Below are 18,381 nucleotides of genomic sequence, written 5' to 3' on the forward strand. Positions count from 1 at the left end.
GAGGATTCAGTGGCAAAAGCCAAATATTAATTGATGAATCATCAACACAGCAAAGTCGTTATTCATTTTTGTTTCTTTCTTTTCCAATTTTCATGGGGATTCCCCACATGCCCTTTCGGAATGAAATCACACAACACAAGGGCTATAATTAAATAAGAGAAATAATTAACCAAAACAGAAATATTTAAACATTTAATCCCCGCTAATTGCTTCTTGGGCTTCTTTTAAATCAGAAGATCACAATAATTACCTCGCTAAAACGACATCACTGACTCTCTAAAACGACATTCTACTATGAGTTTATTTTGGTCGGGCATATCGGACGGTGATGTCCACGCCAATGTCTTTCAGTGCGGGTCGAGCTCCTTGCTGCAGAACTGGTTGTACTCCAAGGTATCGCCGTTATCCTTCTTCACCTCCACCACCGCCAGCGACGCTGTCAAGGCGTATATCTCCGCCGCGATTGCCAGCCTCCCTTTTCGTCCACACTCCTGTCTCTGCAGCCTCACCATGTTGTCGCCCTTCTTCACGTTGAATCTCTCTGCCCTCGCCACCTCCTCTAGCCGTGATATCACGCTGCTCGCCGGCCTGGCCGTCGCGAACCTCATCTCCTCTTTCTCTTCTCTCTTATCAGAGAAAAGTGGCGACAAGTCGAACCCTTCCGATAGGGATATCAAATGGAACGCGTTCATTGTTGCAGGCTGATTCTGCTTCCATTTCTCGAATTATCCTCGCATTCCAGTTCGATTTCCTTCCCTTTTTTGTGTCCTCAAGCTCTTCGGAATCGATTTCTTGAAGAACGATGAGTCCATGATTTTTGAAATCGTAATTCGAGTGTTGGGTTCGGGTCGAGGAGTTTCGTAATGAGTCGTCGAGCTTCCGATGAAACCACGGCGGGCATTTGAAGTCGCCTCTGTAATCTTTTTGTACATGGAAACCAAATTGTCGCCCTGAAAGGGTAAGAATCCGGCGAGAAGGACGTATAAGATGACCCCGCAAGACCAATATCCGACTTGGCGCCGTCGTAGCCTTTTTTACTGATTATCTCCGGAGACACATACGCCGGGGTACCACAGGTAGTATGCAACAAACCATCCTGCCGTAAGTGCTCGGAGAAAGTGCTGAGACCAAAATCTGTGACTTTGAGATTTCCATGCTCGTCGAGGAGCAGATTCTCCGGCTTGAGGTCGCGGTGGTAGACGCCGCGGCTATGGCAGAAATCGACGGCGGAGATCAATTGCTGGAAATAGACTCTGGCCACGTCTTCTTTCAACCGACCTCGAGCGATTTTATTGAAGAGCTCGCCACCTCGAACGAGCTCCATGGCGATGTAAATCTTGGATTTGCTGGCCATGACTTCGTAAAGCTCGACAATGTTGGGATGCTTCACCATTTTCATCACTGAGATTTCTCTCTTGATCTGTTCCATCATTCCCACTTTTATCACCTTCTCTTTCGACACGACCTTCATCGCCACGCTCTTCCCCGTCTGTAAGTTCCGAGCATGATACACCTTCGCGAATGTTCCGTGACCCAGAAGCCGACCCAGCTCGTACTTTCCATGGAGCAGAGCCGAGTGACAGTCTTTGCCTTGTTCAGCCATTTTTACAAACAGAAAAAGAAAAATCCACGACAAAGGGGGAACAACAAAAAGGTAAAATCTGAAATGGGTATTTTACAAGAAAACGGAGATCTGCGTCAGATTCACCCGTCTTCGACGTGTTTCCGGTGGCAATTCCGGCCGCCGATACGGCACTCGGTGGCGGTGAAGCTTATGTCAGTGTTCCTCAACGCAGGACCTCTCATCTTTCCGCATTCCCTGAGGGAAACGACAAAGATGATAACTTTTTCAGAGCTGTTTATCGCTACTAATAGCTAATATTACACATAACTACAATATTCTTAAGCAGGAGCGGTTATGAGAATTCTTTTGGCTGGGCTCTGAATTGAGTGAATTCTTTGTTCAGCGCCCCAGGCTTCCATTTTTGTAGCGGAGTTTCTCTTTAGAATTACAAATGTGCCCCTGGAATGCGGTCGCCTCGGATCGATGTAATCGGTCATGGGAGAGACTAACCAATGGATGGATGGCACGTGGTGTGAAATTACCGGGGCACGGGGTGGTGATTGGGGTCCTGACACGTGTCCGCATCAGCTGGGAATGGTTCGGTCAATAACGACGTGAATATGGAGAAGCGTAAGTCTCTGGAGTAGTATTTATTTATTTAGCTCAATAATTTGTATTTGTTTCGGTGTTCCTATTTTCTTTAGAGAAAAAGTTAAATAAAAGAAAACGAAAAAAAAGTCCGTCAAATATTTTATCAGTTAGTAAGTAGTGATTTATTGTCACTTATTAGTGCTATAATCTTTAAGACAATGCATATTATTGATATGGATACTACTTCTCTAGATTAATTTTTAAAATTAATTGTATTTAAAACTATAAGTCGTATCTGCACAAACCAAAGGAGAAATTGGATCAAATATTAAATAGGGACAATTTTAAAAATTATGATTAATATCTTACTTAATACTAACTAAGGAGACCATTCCTTTCTTTTTCATGTTAATTTTTAATGGCCTATTAGTTTGTAAATTTCAAAAGTAAGAAATTAATTCATGAAAATTTCTAATTTTTGCATGGCTTACAATAGATTAATGAAACTGAAATTTCAAAAAAAAAATAATTCATTAATTTTTAAATTAAAGTGATTAAACTATTAGTTAAAAATTAAAAGTATATATAGAACTTACAAAAAATAATAAAAATAAGACAAAGACAAAAACTGTAAGGGTAATGTCCTTAAAAAAAATATAAGAGAAAATAAGAAATCACAATTTCAACAAAATTAAATATATACATTATTTTCCGTTTTACAATATGTAATTTTAATTTTTTCGGTTATTTTAAATTTATAAAAGTGAAATTATGTTAGAAGTAAATACATAATAAGTTGAAATATGCACGTAAAATTAGAGGACTAATTAATCAGAAACAACAGGAAACAAAAAAGTGAAACTCGAATGAATGTATAGTGATTAGAGCATTATATAAGGAACCAGACATGTCAGTATCTATGGCAGCTTTCAAAGGCTGAAGAAATCTCACGCCGCACAACAACAAAAATAGACGGTCCCCAAATATTATTATTATATTTTATAAATGATATTTTGAGAATATTTTTACTAGACTTGCATAAATCATATTTTAAGGATATTATTATTAGATTTTTATGATTCATTTTTTAACTAAATTTATTTCATACATAAGATGTGAGAAATGAATGACCAACTAATTGCGGAAATAGTAATTTTTTTAATACTATTATTTAAAACACTAATATTTTTTCAAAAAAAATTACTATCGCAAATTGTAATAATAAAATCTCGTTTATATATAATTAGGACCGGAGAAAGTAATTGTTTAATAATTATAGCCTCCTACTACTGGCAAAATAAAGATTATAAATTCATACCCTCCTATTATTTGTCGGTTGGCAGACTTTTATTTTTCAATTTTTTAATATAATGGATTATTAATAATTTTTCACCCAAACTGAAAAATCTTCCTCGGACGCATGACCGAGGGCAGAACCGTTTTGCAGTATAATCGGTGACTGGGGGCGTTCTTGTCATCTTGTTATGTCGGGACTGCCGACTTTTCGGCAAATTATTTTCCCCCTAATTTATTTTTTTTTACAATTTTTTATTTTTTCAAAAGGAAAACAAGGGTGCTAATTCGCTAATCCAATGGTTCACATATTCAAGGAAAAGCCATCTCTCTCGGCCTCTTTCATTTCTCTGTGCTTTAGCTAGGCATTTTTTCCAAAAAAATCTAAAATATGTGATGAAAATAATATTAAATATTCTCTCTTGTTCCTGACATCAAATCTGCTTAATTAATTGGAGTAGAGTATAAAAATCAAATAAATTAGTTAGTTATAAAAAATAATATGATTACATATAAAATAATCTTCTTTTTTTTGGCGAAATAAAATAATCTTGTATACTATTAAATTGTATACTGCTCTTCTGATCTTTAATATAAAACTTATTTAACCAATTTGATTGAATTAAAAAAGTTGGATAAGTTAGTTAATTATAAGAAATATGACATGTTTTTTCTAAAATATCATAATTATTTTTCTTAATATTCTCTCTCCTTCTTCTACTTGAATGATCCATTATACTTTGAAAAACTTATATTTAAAACCAAAATTAACTCAACAATTACTTCTTATATTAAAGACTGGAAGAGTACTAATTTATAAGTTTTATAAATTAGTTTGAAAATTTATATTAGAATATGAGAAAGTATCAAGTTTGATTAATTTATAAATATACTCATAATGCAATTATGAAGGAAGATGAAATATTTAAAAATATTTAGACGCTCCTTGATCTCTAGTGATTGGCACTGGAAAGGCGTTTTCTAGTTCAGGCCATACTCTCTGATGTAACCAATATATACAATTTAATACGTAATTATTTAAACAGGTCCCACATGTGTGCATGTTCATATTTCTTCTTCTACATTCTCTTCTCTGCATCGTTGTTCTGGTCGGTCTTGTTTATTATTTTTTCATCTGATATTGTTCATATGCTCTTATAATTTCATATATTTAATTCTTTAATATTATTCAATCTTATTTGTTGGGTGTTTCCGTGCTTTCCTGTCCGTAGGTTCGTAGGTGATGACCTCAAACACGCACGTCCTTACAACTTAAGTCCTATATATGGGAAGGCTTTAAATCACAATTAATCACCATTCTTAACGATAATAATTAATTATATTATAATTTTTAAATCTCATTGATTAGCTTTGATCCTATTGCTCGTGTCTAAAACAACTTTTATGACTCACATGACCTCTTACCAATAATAATTAATTATCATGCAGTCATTTGTAATTTATAAAAATGACTAAAGGAAGTAATATTATGACACTGCATTATTATATGATAGTGGTGTCATGTACGCTATTCAAGATGAAGATACCGGCAAAGAAGTAGGGAGAATTATCATGAGGTCTCAAAGAAATAATTTAATTACTAAAAAGTTTCAATGATATATAATTAGGCAGCATAAACCGGTTGTCATTTTGTTACTCTAAAACTTATTATTTTGTACTCCTCAGTTTTTAATAGACTTTAAAGTAATTAAATATCTTCCTTAGAACTAGATAGCAATTCCCCAAAGAAGTGTTAAATTTGCTTATATTATTTTATGTTTATACACACGCAACAATTCTTGTTGCATGTTATTATAGAAAAACAACGTTTCAAAACTGTAGCAAAAAATAGACCCAAAAACTATTGCCTTGCACAATACGTAATGCTGAGAAATATGCAATTGAAAAATGTTTTCATAGATAAAAATATTTTAAAACTACTGTCGTTATAAAGTAAATATGTTGTGGTGGCATCTAGCAATTCTTATCAACTAAATCAACTCTCATCGTTGTAATTTAGGTATATTATTGATATATTCGTTCAATTCTTAATATAAAAACTATTCTTCTAGTCCTATTTATAAGGCAGAAAGAGGAGACTTTTTTTATCCTATTTATAAGACACTGAGAGAAATTTGTTATATATATGTATAATTTTACCTTTTATTTATTAGTGTATTGACTTTATTTACATGAAGTATAATGTATATTAAATAGGGATAAAGTTGAAAAGTTATTGAGTTTTAAATGAGAGTTAATAAAGTTCAAGGTTTTTCTTGGTCTGTGTGAAATATGTTAGAAGTGACTTATAAATAAGACTAGAAGAGTATTTAATTAATTTGGATAAATTATTTAACTTTAACAAACGTGCGACATGATCTCCTTAAAATGCCTCTTTAATTGTAACATTATATATTAGATAATATATCAGTTTATGAATAAGAAAAATTAGTTTGGAAAAATGATAAATATGAGATATTAAATGGATCAAAAATCTTATATTTAGAATTAAAATCAGCTCCTTAACTAGCTCCTGCATTTAGGATCGGAAGAGTATTTACAAAGGTGGTTATTATGTTGTTGAAGAGAGAGCAAAATAAGGATATTAAGCTAATACTTACTCCGGTCCTAAATACTACCTCCGGTCCTAATTATAAGACCCAGTTGACTTATTTGATGAGATTAAGGAAGTAAGTTAAGTTAGTTATTTGTAATAAAAAAGTGTTGTCATTCCTAAAATATCCTTGCTAATTAAGTGTATTGGTTAGAACTATCATTATTAGAAGGACTATCTTAGAAAAAAATGCATAAATATGAGAGACAAAATGGATTGGGGTCTTATAATTAGAACCAAATAAAAAGTCAAACGGGATCTTATATTAAGGATCGGAGGTAGTATGACACTTAAAGAGAGATACCTGTTAGGTAGGTTGATTTTCAAAGGGGAGTGAGTATTTGCACGACATGTCCAACGTATTTTTCCACAAGTATTGGACCCAAACACATGTTTTAATTGGACACTTCATCTTTCCTAAAGCAACTTGATTCCAAGAATGATCTATTATAAATTGATTCTTGCACAAATTGTTCCTTTGTCAAAAAAGGGAGTCGTAAAACTCTTCCGCCCAACGCACAAATTTTCCGTCACAAAAAATTTAGTGTGTGACAGATATGTATTAGATTTGTGTTGGAAAAAAACTTTCATGGCAAATTTTCATGTCCTAATTAATTCTATCTATGCATATATAATATAATGAAAAAATTCTAATTCAAAATCCACAATTATTTTATAAATACGATTAAAAAAGAATCAATAGCGGGAGCTGAGTTCTGAAATAAAATAATCCCTCATATATATATACATATATATATATAAACTCCTCCGATCTTTAATATAATACTTAATTAACTAATTTGTAAAGCTGGTAAAACAAGTTGGCGGTGTGGATATAGGCCAACCTGCTGTGGTGCAAGCCAAAAACGTTGCAGCAAGGTGGTGGGCTCTAAATTTTTTTTGGGTTGAAAAAACTATTATTGTTGGTATGAATTGGATTTAGTTTGAAATATCAAAATTAGACTTGGAGTTTTGAACTTGAGTAGTGGGTTATAATAAAATAATATGAGGATTAATCTATAATTTAAGAAGATATTTTAGAAAAACAAACACATATTTTTTTATAAATAATTAATTTAACTAGTTTTTTTATTCAAATTAATTAAGTAGATCTTTTACGTGTGTGTGTATATATAAGCATCACATGTTTATTTAATCTTATAAAGGTGTATATATATTTAATCTTATTTAATCTTTTTATATGTGTGTAGTTATAGTTTATATAACTACACATATATAAAAAGTGCTTAATTGCATAAGCAATGATATGAATGAGGTAATATCCATGTGGAATTTGAGGGTCAAAGTTCTCCAATTATATTATATAATATAATAGAAATTTCATGAAAAAGTAAGGGAAAAAAAAAAGTGGGCTAGCCCACCATCCTGCATGCCCAAAATGGTGTGAGTTAGAGCAACCTGTACCTTGACGGGCTGGCAAAATGCCAACCCCAGCCCACCCTTTTTGGCTGGCTAGCGGGCTGGTCATGCAGACCCAGCCTGTATTATCAGCTCTACTAATTTGAGTAGGTTAAATATGTTAGTTAAATTAGTTAATATAATATATTTTTTTGTAAAATATCTTAAGTGTCTTCCTTAATTCTCTCCCTCCTTTTCTCTCTCTCACTTGATTATTATTGAAAAAATATCAATAGGATTAATTTGAAAAAAAATTAATAAACATATAAAATATATCTTATATGTAAAACCAACATTAACTTCCTAATCAGCTCATATATTAAGGATCAAAAGAATATAAATCAAGTTTTGAGTCTCCACTCAAACCGGTGTCCATGTTTAATATTTAACAGTATCTTGAATATAATTACTTCTAGTAATATATATATATATATATATATATTTTTGAGGGGGAGATAGGAATTCATTGCATTGTAGACCCATGCTCACATGCTATGCAAAATGGAAATAAAATTTGACATAGAGCAACTAATGATTGATTAGTAGTACAAAATAATTGATGATGTGAATATTGTGTTTGCGAGTGTGTGTGCATGCACCATGTGAAATGATGAAAGGAAGATGGGTTGTGTGCCCCATATATAAATATATATATATAAAAGAATGTTTGAAACATGTTTGTGCGTGATTGGTTGTGTTGAATTGAAAAGCCTTGTTAGTCTTTAATTTCATATCATTTTCTAGCTTTGCGTTGAGAACATGCATTGCCTCGTGCAGTCACCATCTCCCACACGTACCATTTTCAATTTCCACGCAATAGATCATTTGCAATCCTACATGTATTGGCTTTTTTTTTTTTTTTAATATAAGAGTCAGTTAGGAGGTTCGATCTGATCATAAAATCTCAATACTTGTTGCCTTTTATATCTATTATTATTTTTGAACTAATTTACTTAATTTATAAATTAATATCTAATGTAACGTCAGAGGTATATTCGAGGGATCAAGTTATAAATTGATGTGCATATGATGCATAAAAAGTACGAGATGCAAAAAGAAGTTGAGTCGTTTGGACCAAAAGCCATCGTACCCTTTCATTATTTTGGAAGGTCCCCCTTTTATCATGAGCTATATATAGTTGAACCTTATTAGCTTGTCTCTTTCTCACAATGCAATCAATTATTTATTGTTAGTTGATGATATATGATGGACTTAGTAAAAGTGAGATATTAATCAATTAATGTCATAGCTAGGCAATCTTTTAAAGAAAATCATCATTAACCACTTTAAAGTTTGTCTATATATATATATTCATCAATAATTTAGACTTTGGGACCAGTATGATATTTATCATGCACGATTATAGCTTAGTTTAATAACCACGATTGAAAATGAACTCACGGATTTTCTATTAGTAAACTGGTAAATTAGTCTCTTGGATTTTATATTTTGTCTTTCATTGTATTGTTGAGTTTGAAACATCATTTTAATTTTTCAAAATATAGCAGTTTTTGTATTTTCATAATTTTATTTTGTTGAATTATGTGAGGATTATCATACATGAATGTTCTATTTATTTGCAAATGAATATTTTTTTATTTAAATATTTTTTTGACTAGTAAAGATGCATTCATTCACACGAATTTAAATATTACTTATATATAAATATTTTAATATTTTAATTACCATCTACAGTCAAATCATTGGTCACTCTTAAATTTCTACGACCTCCTTAATACAAAATCTTCTAGTTTACAGTTTAAATCCAACGACAAACTATATCTTATATTGAAGATCAGAAATATTTCAACGGGTATTCTAGTATCTTGCAAATTGCTAATATAAAAAACTGAATGAGTTTTATAATATATTTTTTTTCCTTTGGGTTGCTCGTTAATATCATACCACATCACATATTTTGCTTAAATGTTGTAATTATATATTGGGCTATTACTTGTGTCTACAATATTGTATTAATTAGATCTCCGGAGAAATAAATAATATTAATGTTGTATATTTACTTTAATTATCGTTAACAACTAATGTCCGAACTCATAATAGTCACTCTCCATCTATACATTTGTAATTGTAATTGTAATAATATTCTATGCATAATACATAGATAAAAGTATATTAGACCTTGTGCAAACTATGGCCCACAGTCTAATTTTTAAGAATGTTTAAATTAAAAATACATAACACAAAATAGAAAGGGATGCAAATGACAATAAGGTTTTATGTCATTCATTACGTAAGAAGAAAAAATAATTTCGAGCTAAACTACAAGAAACTAAAATATTTTTTTTTAAATTTCTCTTATTGTATGGAAGATATTTGTAAAATTATGATATATATATATATCTTATGAACTAGATTAGGAGAATTAGTTATATTAGTTATTTGTAATAAATAGACATTATATTTCCTAAAATATACTTGCTAATCAAATGTATTTGCTACAACTATCATTATTATAAGTATTAGCTTGGAAAGAAATGGATAAATATGAAAGATAAAACGGATTGGGGTCTTATATTTAGGACCAAAATAAAGGTCAAATAAGTTCTTATATTAAAGATCAGGAGATAATATTATCCTAAACACATCACATCAAAATAAATATTTTGAAAATTAACCATTTGGGTTATACGTTATCAGGTTTACTATTTGTATTTCTGAAGTAACAAGTAAATGAATTAATCTTAAAAGCTATAAAGACATTGTAAGTGGTTTTTTTTAATTAAGTCAAAGATATTATTAGAAGGATATAAATTGTTAAATTATATGATTAGTCTGTAAATATAAATTATAGTATTTTAAGAAAAACGTGTCATATTTCTTATAATTAACTAACTTACCTAACTTTCTTAACCTAATCAAATTAGTTAAATGGGTCTTATATTAAAGATAGAGAGTAATAAACTTTGGCCTGAAAGGGAGGTAGGTTATTGTCGGAATGGCACAGATTTGGAGGGAAATGTGCGTCGCTGTACACGATTCCGCCAATATACGTTATTATGAAAAATTATTATGTTAATTTGTCCAATAAATTAATGTCCACCTTCAATTTTTTAAAATAATGCTAATAATCGCATTAAAGTAAACGACAAAAGATTAGTGAATTAATTAATTTTTGAAGTGATAGTGCACTAAGATATTTTGTTTATTAAAACACGAAATTGTCGTCAGTACGAGTATTATTATTCGTTGGAATTAGTTTAATAGTGATTTTTTTTTGCCAAAGAAACATAATTAAATTATAATATTATATTAGAGCTGATCAATATTATGTAGTTGTCTGACTAGACCTAGGAATACCTAATTTCTGTCCTGAATACTAATTTGTTTTTTTATCTCCCCGAGTTAATTAACTTAATTGTGTAATTATGATATTAAATTAGAGCGCGACATAATCCCAAGCAGCATAAAAGTTTACAATCTACTACCTCCAGTCCTTAATATAAGAGCTAGTCAACTAATTTTAATATATTAAGAAAATTAGTTAAGTTAGTTATTTATAATAAATATGTGTTGTCTTTTTTAAAATATCTTTACTAATCAAGTGTATTGGTTAGAACTACTATTATTATAAGGATTACTTTGAAAAAAAAGATAAATATGAGAAACAATGTAGATTAAGATATTATATTTAAGACTAAAATAAAAGTCAAATAAGTTTTTATATTAAAGACCGGAAGAAGTATTACCAATAGAAAAGAATCAAAAATTATAAATAAATTTTAGATATTTTTAATTTTTTTTTTGGTCAAAAGATATTTTTGAGTTTAAGGTATTAACCAGCCTGCATGGTAATTCGATTCAATAAAGCCCAGCCTAGCTAGCTGCATACACCGAATGATGTAATTAAAAAAAATTGTAGAAAAATATAGCAACTTTTAATTGTTAAATGTGTTTTTTTAAGTTTAATTTATTATAACTAATTATAGAGATTAAATTATTTCGAGTCAACAAATTATAACGAATAAGTTTTTTTTGGAGTAAAAACGCTATAGAAACTGAATCAGTAAAGGAGAAAAAAGTATGAAAATCAAAAGTTATATTTTCTTAAAATTTAATTTGCAATTTATACTCTACAATATATTATGATTAACGAGCTAGAGCCAGATACCATCCATTACATTCACACACATTTTTTTAGGCGTGACACGATAGTCATGTGCTAATAATCTCGATTAATTAACAATAAAAATGGTCAATGAATGTTGTTTTTATATTTAAAAAAAAGAAGAGAAAAAAAACCAGAGAAGAAATAATATGCAAAATAAATACACACACGTATGTATGTATGTTCTAAACTTCAAAATGACCATCTCATATTGTATCAATAATATTTAATTATAATGTAACATGCACATGTATTAGGAAATGAATTGGTCAATAAATATTTTTTTTTTAAATTTAAAGGCAGAGAAACACAAGAAGTGATGGTCTTCGCTATTTTTGTATATGATAATAACAACAACATATATATATATATATATATATATATATATAGTCTTTACATTTAAAGATATTGAAAATGACAACAAACCAAATTCTCTCAATTTTTCCAGCGAATGCATTTGGAAATAAATAAGGATAATCGACGAATGCATCCAGTGTTGATGGTTACGTTATTAATAAATAATTTTTTGAATGGCTAAGATCAAAAAAATTAGTATTCATCAATATATATCAGTGTATATAAAAAAAAATTCACGGGAAGAAATATTCATAAATATTATATATGTGTCTTGTTTTCTTAGGACTTTAGAATGACACATGAGCCTCATTGCCTACCTCTAATTTTTAATATAAGATTCAATTGATAAATTAATTAATTTAAAGACATTAAAGAAGTTAAATAAACTACTTCATTAAAACATAAGTCACAATATCTCTTTGAAATATTTATATGCATCATTAAATTATATATCCATTTATAAATTAGACAAATTAGTTTCAACAAAAATGATAAATATACATACTTTAAAGTAATTTATATTAAGAATTAGAGAGAGTATAATAAGAATTTAATTAAGTATATAATCTAATGATGAAAGTTGGAGCAAAATAATTAAATTGAGGTGAATGAGAGCCACATATTCAGAGATTTATTGAAATAATTATTCTTGATGAAGAAACATTTGCAGCCAATAAAAAGATCATGTGCCATCATCATTTTGGCAAGTGGGATTATTTATATATACAACTATAATTTTTTAGGATCTTAAGGCTTCACTATTAGAAAGATTATTACTGATATTATTTTAAGGAAGATCTACCTAAAATTATAACTCGTACGATCTACTTAATATTACAAAAAATTATTTATTTTTCATTCAATGTCAAAAGAAACAAATTTTAAACATATTTACATTGTATATATAATTTTTAAGAGCAAAGGTGATTTTTTTTCGCTTTTGAGAGGCATTACTAATAAATTAATAATTCATTAAATATGTTATTAATTAATTAAAAACATATTTTTGGGAAAAAAAATCAACATCGTTGATAAACCTCAGCATAGACATTTTTCCTCGCATAAAGTTGACAATGAAGAGCCATCTTCATTCTGGCCATATTATAGAGAAACGAGAGATTATTATTATTATTATTATCATTACTACTACTACTACTATTATTTCTTTTCATTTGATATATATTGAAATTGTGACGTGTGAAAAATAACAGCAAACTCTGGTTTGCCAGATGTCTAAAAAACATTCCATCTGATCTGCTGCCTAATATATATGTCTCCTTTTGATTTTTGAGTTCTGTTTTCCCATATTTCTTTATCAATCAATATCTGAGCTTCAAATCATTATGTGGCATAATAAAATGTTCAATATACCAACCTAAGATATAATTAAAATTTTATTTTATTTAAAGTATAAATTAATAAAAGTTATATACCAGAAAATCTACTGATCCTCATCACGCACGGTGTAATGATTCATCCTTACATATAACCTTATTAACTTCGATTACAATAGCATTAAGATGACAAAGAAGACCGTTCCTTGATGAAATTGATGCAATAAGTTGTTATAATGAACATTAATAATAATACTTAATGTAGAAAATGAGAAAATTATACGTAAAAATCATGCAAAATTAAAATATAAACGGTGCTTTTAATTGAGACACAAGCTATCAAATTTTGGCCACACAATAGTATCAAACTTCTTGTGATAATTATTTATTCATGAGACGCTGCCTAACCATTGCCCCACACACACACACACATTGTGGCTAATATACACTTTCACTTACCGGTCAAACTCAAAGGTAGTACACTACGTGTCTGGCTGTCAAGAGTTGAGTTGATAGAAGAGACAAAAATAATCTAGAAGATTCCATAGAACGTCATCGTCTTCCCCATTTTACCACAGGAGAGCTGGTTTTTAGGATTTTGAGACTGTTTGCAAAATGACATTGTTAATTGGACAAGGACGTTGACACGTACAGCTTTTAAGTTGTAGGGTCAAAATAATTTAATGGTGCCACTTGTGTGGGTGTGGCATTCTAGGGCTATATAGTTCCTTGTGTTTGGGGTTTTCTAGTCTTCATTTTCATCAATATATTTCTTGGTCGGTTTATATATATGTGTATGATTGCTTCTGTTAAGCAATCAATTAAGTTTTGGATTCCACGTATAAATAAGCTTCAATAATTATATATTTGTTTATCGGTATATTAACAGAATGATTGCTTTTAGATATGGTCCCATACAATCTTGATTTCATCTCAGTAGGTACAACCGTACAAACACCCACGGTAGATAATCATTACTATCTCTTATTTTTAATATAAGACTGTAATTTAAAAAGATTAAAAAAATTAGTTAAGTTAATTATTTATAATAAATATTTGTTGTTTTCTTCCTAAAATATCCTTATTAATAATGTGTATTAACTAAAATTATCATTTCATGAAACTTTTAGGGAAAATCCCTTAAAAAGACGGTTTAATAACCCAAATTCATATTTGGGTCATCAAATTTTTCTAATTCCTAATTAGGTTGCATAACCTAAATAAGAATTTTAAAATTTAATGAAAGTACTGTAGTGCCCTTTTATTAAACCTAACAGAAAAGGCAGATCAAGGGAGAGATCATCGATTGAATCTGAAGACGCAACGCAGCCTTGAGTAGCCACCATAGCCATCGTCTGAATCTGCAAATCACAACGCAGCTTTGAGGAGTCGCCATCGTTGCTGCCATTAGAAATCAGAAGACGCGAGAGGGTAAGACTTCAGCGTGATTAGGAAGACTTAAAACTCAGAAGACGCGAGGAGTCGCCATCATTGCTGCCATTAGAAATCAGAAGACGCGAGAGGGTAAGACTTCAGCGTGATTAGGAAGACTTAAAACTCAGAAGACGCGAGGAGTCGCCATCGTTGTTGCCATTATACGGAGGAGCTTTAAAACTCAAGTGGCCACTTCAGCGTGAAAATTTTAGCAGAGAGGGTAAGACTTCAAAACTCAATGTCTGAATTATTTGATGTTTCTCTCTATCTCTCAGATCTTACTAAAGGAGAAAAGTAAAGAGAAAATTCAAATTTTCAAACACTTGTCGGAAATTTGAGATTCAGACTCTTAGCTTCAAGTTTCCCTTTGTTTTACCTCCAACCTTTAATTTTTTTCACTCTTGCTCTCTCAACAACACCAACGACTATAACATATTGAAAATATACAACAGAATGACCTACAAAAGCTTTACTGTAATTTTGCATATGTCCTGTCCTCCCCCATATTCATAAAGATGGGTATTTATCTCCGTATGTTGCAGATAAATGTTAAAAGTCTTAGAAATATAGAAGGGCTATTTATGTTCAGTTCTTCACTCCTTCCTTCCTTGTATTACCTCTGGTAATAGTAAAAGAAAATAGGAGAAAATAGGAATTGAGTGCACAGGGGATTAATTGAAGAGGACTTGATTTTCTTTATAAGCTAATGACATGCAAAGAAAATGGTATCAATTGGGTTTTGATTGTGTTATTGGAAGGAAAATTGCCTAGGCGAGCATGCATTATATGGTTAGATATTGCCTATTTGAATTTTAAATATGTTTTTTTCTTCTTTTAAAATAAAGAACTACGTCTTTTTTCTTTTGCTCTTTCTTTTTTGAGGTATCACAATCCAGACATGGATGAATGATCTTTAAGCTGATATTGGGATTCATGTAAGCTGATATTGCAATATCGAATTACATGAGAGTATGTAAATAAACATAAATCCAAATTGGTCCATTCTTATGATAAGCGTCTTGTCATTATACTTCACATATATTTGCAGTATGCGTTCTCATGTTTATCGTGAAATATTTTGCTTAAACAAAGTAATGGTAAACATGCCACAATCTCTTGGGAATTAGTACTCGTAGATTTTATCCTATATTCAAAATGTATCATTCATCTAAATAGATTTTGAAGAAACCAAAAAACTAGCTACTAGAATGTTCTTCAGTTTCGAATATAATATCCAGTTCATTCTTTATTCAAGTTGTGATGTTAATGATAGCCATAATAGTTCTTAAATTTTTGTTTGATTAGATAGCATTAGTAGTTCTTAAATTTTTGGTTTTGGTAGGAGAAGAAACATGGTGAATGAGGAAGGTTCATCAAAACTCATACACGGAAAGACTGGGTTGGCATTGTTTAGGAAAGACTTTTATGATAAAGCTGAAAAGAAGTATAAGAGATTGAGGGAAGGACATAACGATGTGTTAAAGGCATGGAAGGGAATGCACAATGAGGAAAAAGAAAAATATGTTGAGAAGGGAAAGCAATTAAGGCCTGAAAAGATCAGAAGGAATTGTAAGTCAGCTTTTCAAACGCGTACCTCTCTCCGACAATTCAAGGATCTGGCTGAATTTGTAAAGGCGAACAATGATTTAAGGGAGAGGGTGGAAAAAATTGGATTTGGAAGGTTGCTTGATGTGTCGTGTGATAGACTCCCCCGTGACATTTGTGTAAGTTTGATAAGAGCATATGATCCACCAACATATCAATTTCGTATTCGGGGGAAGACAGAAGAAATGAGACTGCAACATGTGCACATTTTGTTCGGCCTACCCCATAGCGGGGCAAAGGTGAATATGAAAGTAGGTGATCATGATCCAGCATATGAGGAGGTCAAGGGGTAATATTTTAAAATGCCATATAACAAAATATTGGCCATGATCAAATCTGGTGTAAATAATGAGAAGTTTGAATTTTTGTTTGTGCTATACACTCTTGGGACTCTTTTATGTCCCACTGCGAGTGCAAGAGTCAGTGAATGGTTGTTGAGGGTTGTGTGGTGCACAAATAATGCATTTCAACAGTATGATTGGGCAACCTATGTGATGAATGAGCTATGCAAGGAAATAGAAGATTATGTTAAAGTGATGAGGAAGAAGAAGGATGGCCAGTTCAACGTGGGTGGGTGCCTCTATTTCTTATTGGTATGCATTTTTCTTTTGACCAATTATTGGTATATATATCCAATTATGCTATTTTCTACTATTTTTTGTCTATAAGATACTGTTTAAAGTTGTATGATTAATGATGCAGATCTATTTTTTGGAGTATTTCCCACTGCTTAAAGCTGATGAGCATGAGCCTAGGGATGCAGTTGCGTTTTGGACTAATGAGAGGGTATGGAATATGTGTAAGAAAGAGAGTACAAGCTGTATGGGCATTTTGTATGAAGGAAGTGGTGTTGAAATGAGGACTAGGAAAGAGGAAAGAGCAACAATTGCCTATCTAGACCCGGTATAGAAATGATTATTATAATTATTGTGTTAGTTCTTGTTACGTCTGATACTTTGAATTGTTTTGTGTAGGAGTTGAAGGAGTTACACTCAACTTTGATGAATGCGATTGAAGAAAACCATAGAAGGCTCATTAGTGTAGTTGAGGAGAAACTCATGAAGGTACAACTAAAGAGGGAGAGACACCAAAAATCAGAGCAAAGGGTGCATGGACATGAAGAAAATGATGAAGATAAAGATGTACGATATGGAGATGATGAAAATATTCATGTGGAAGATGAGTTTATTGGAGATGAAGGGGATGAATCAAGTGCAGATTCTAAAGCTAAAAATGAGGAGGAAGAAGAAGCATCATACCAGGAAAATATCAATGTGGAAGATGTGTTTAGTGGAGATGGAGGGGATAGATCAAGTACAGAATCTCAAAATGAAGAAGAGGACCAAATTAAGCACAGAGATCAACCCCGGAGATCAATGAGGACTAAAAGGCCAACAATTAAGTCCCCTTGGGTTTTTTCAAAGCCGATTAAGAGGACAAAAACAAAGATGGATGAGAAGGACATCTTTTCCATCTTGGTCTCTCATACATGCACGATTGAAGAGGGTAAAAAGATATTGGTAGAAATGTATGATGACAGCTTGACTCGCGACAACCTTAGATGTTTGGGTGGTATTCAAAAAGTAAATAATAGGGTCAGTATCTTACTTGTGAAATGAACTTTTGATAATTGATATATTATCCCTATGAATATGAACATGTTTTTCATCAAACACAGGTGATGTCAATGGTGTGTAAAACATTAATGGGCGAAATGAAAACCAAGGGACAACTTAGGCGACACATATTTGATGCTGACTTCATGGTTTTTGATCTTATTCCATCACTTGTTTTAGTTTTTATCTTGTCATTTTTTTGTAATTAGATGATGTGCAATGTTTGTAGATGAAAATGTTGATCAACCCCTATGATTGGAAAGCATCAGACAATGAGAAGCAAATTTTGCCTACATATTTGGGATATAATTTAGGCGATTGTGACTTGATATTCGGTCCATCTCTTGTAGACAATCACTGGTTTTGTTATGTTCTTGAGGTGAGGACTATGAAGTTTTATGTATTAGATTCATTGAAAGGTCATGTAA

The 18,381-nt window shown here is 31.2% G+C and overlaps 1 pseudogene; it reads right to left on the minus strand.

Moving 5' to 3' along the window:
* Positions 1-254: 254 nt before the first annotated feature.
* LOC114749718 (CBL-interacting serine/threonine-protein kinase 6-like) lies at positions 255-1,885 on the minus strand (annotated as a pseudogene).
* Between the last annotated feature and the right edge of the window lie 16,496 nt (positions 1,886-18,381).

The sequence above is a fragment of the Neltuma alba genome, unplaced genomic scaffold, assembly GCF_004799145.2.
Source record: "Neltuma alba isolate B1F8T4 unplaced genomic scaffold, ASM479914v2 tig00006141_pilon, whole genome shotgun sequence".
Taxonomy (NCBI): domain Eukaryota; kingdom Viridiplantae; phylum Streptophyta; class Magnoliopsida; order Fabales; family Fabaceae; genus Neltuma; species Neltuma alba.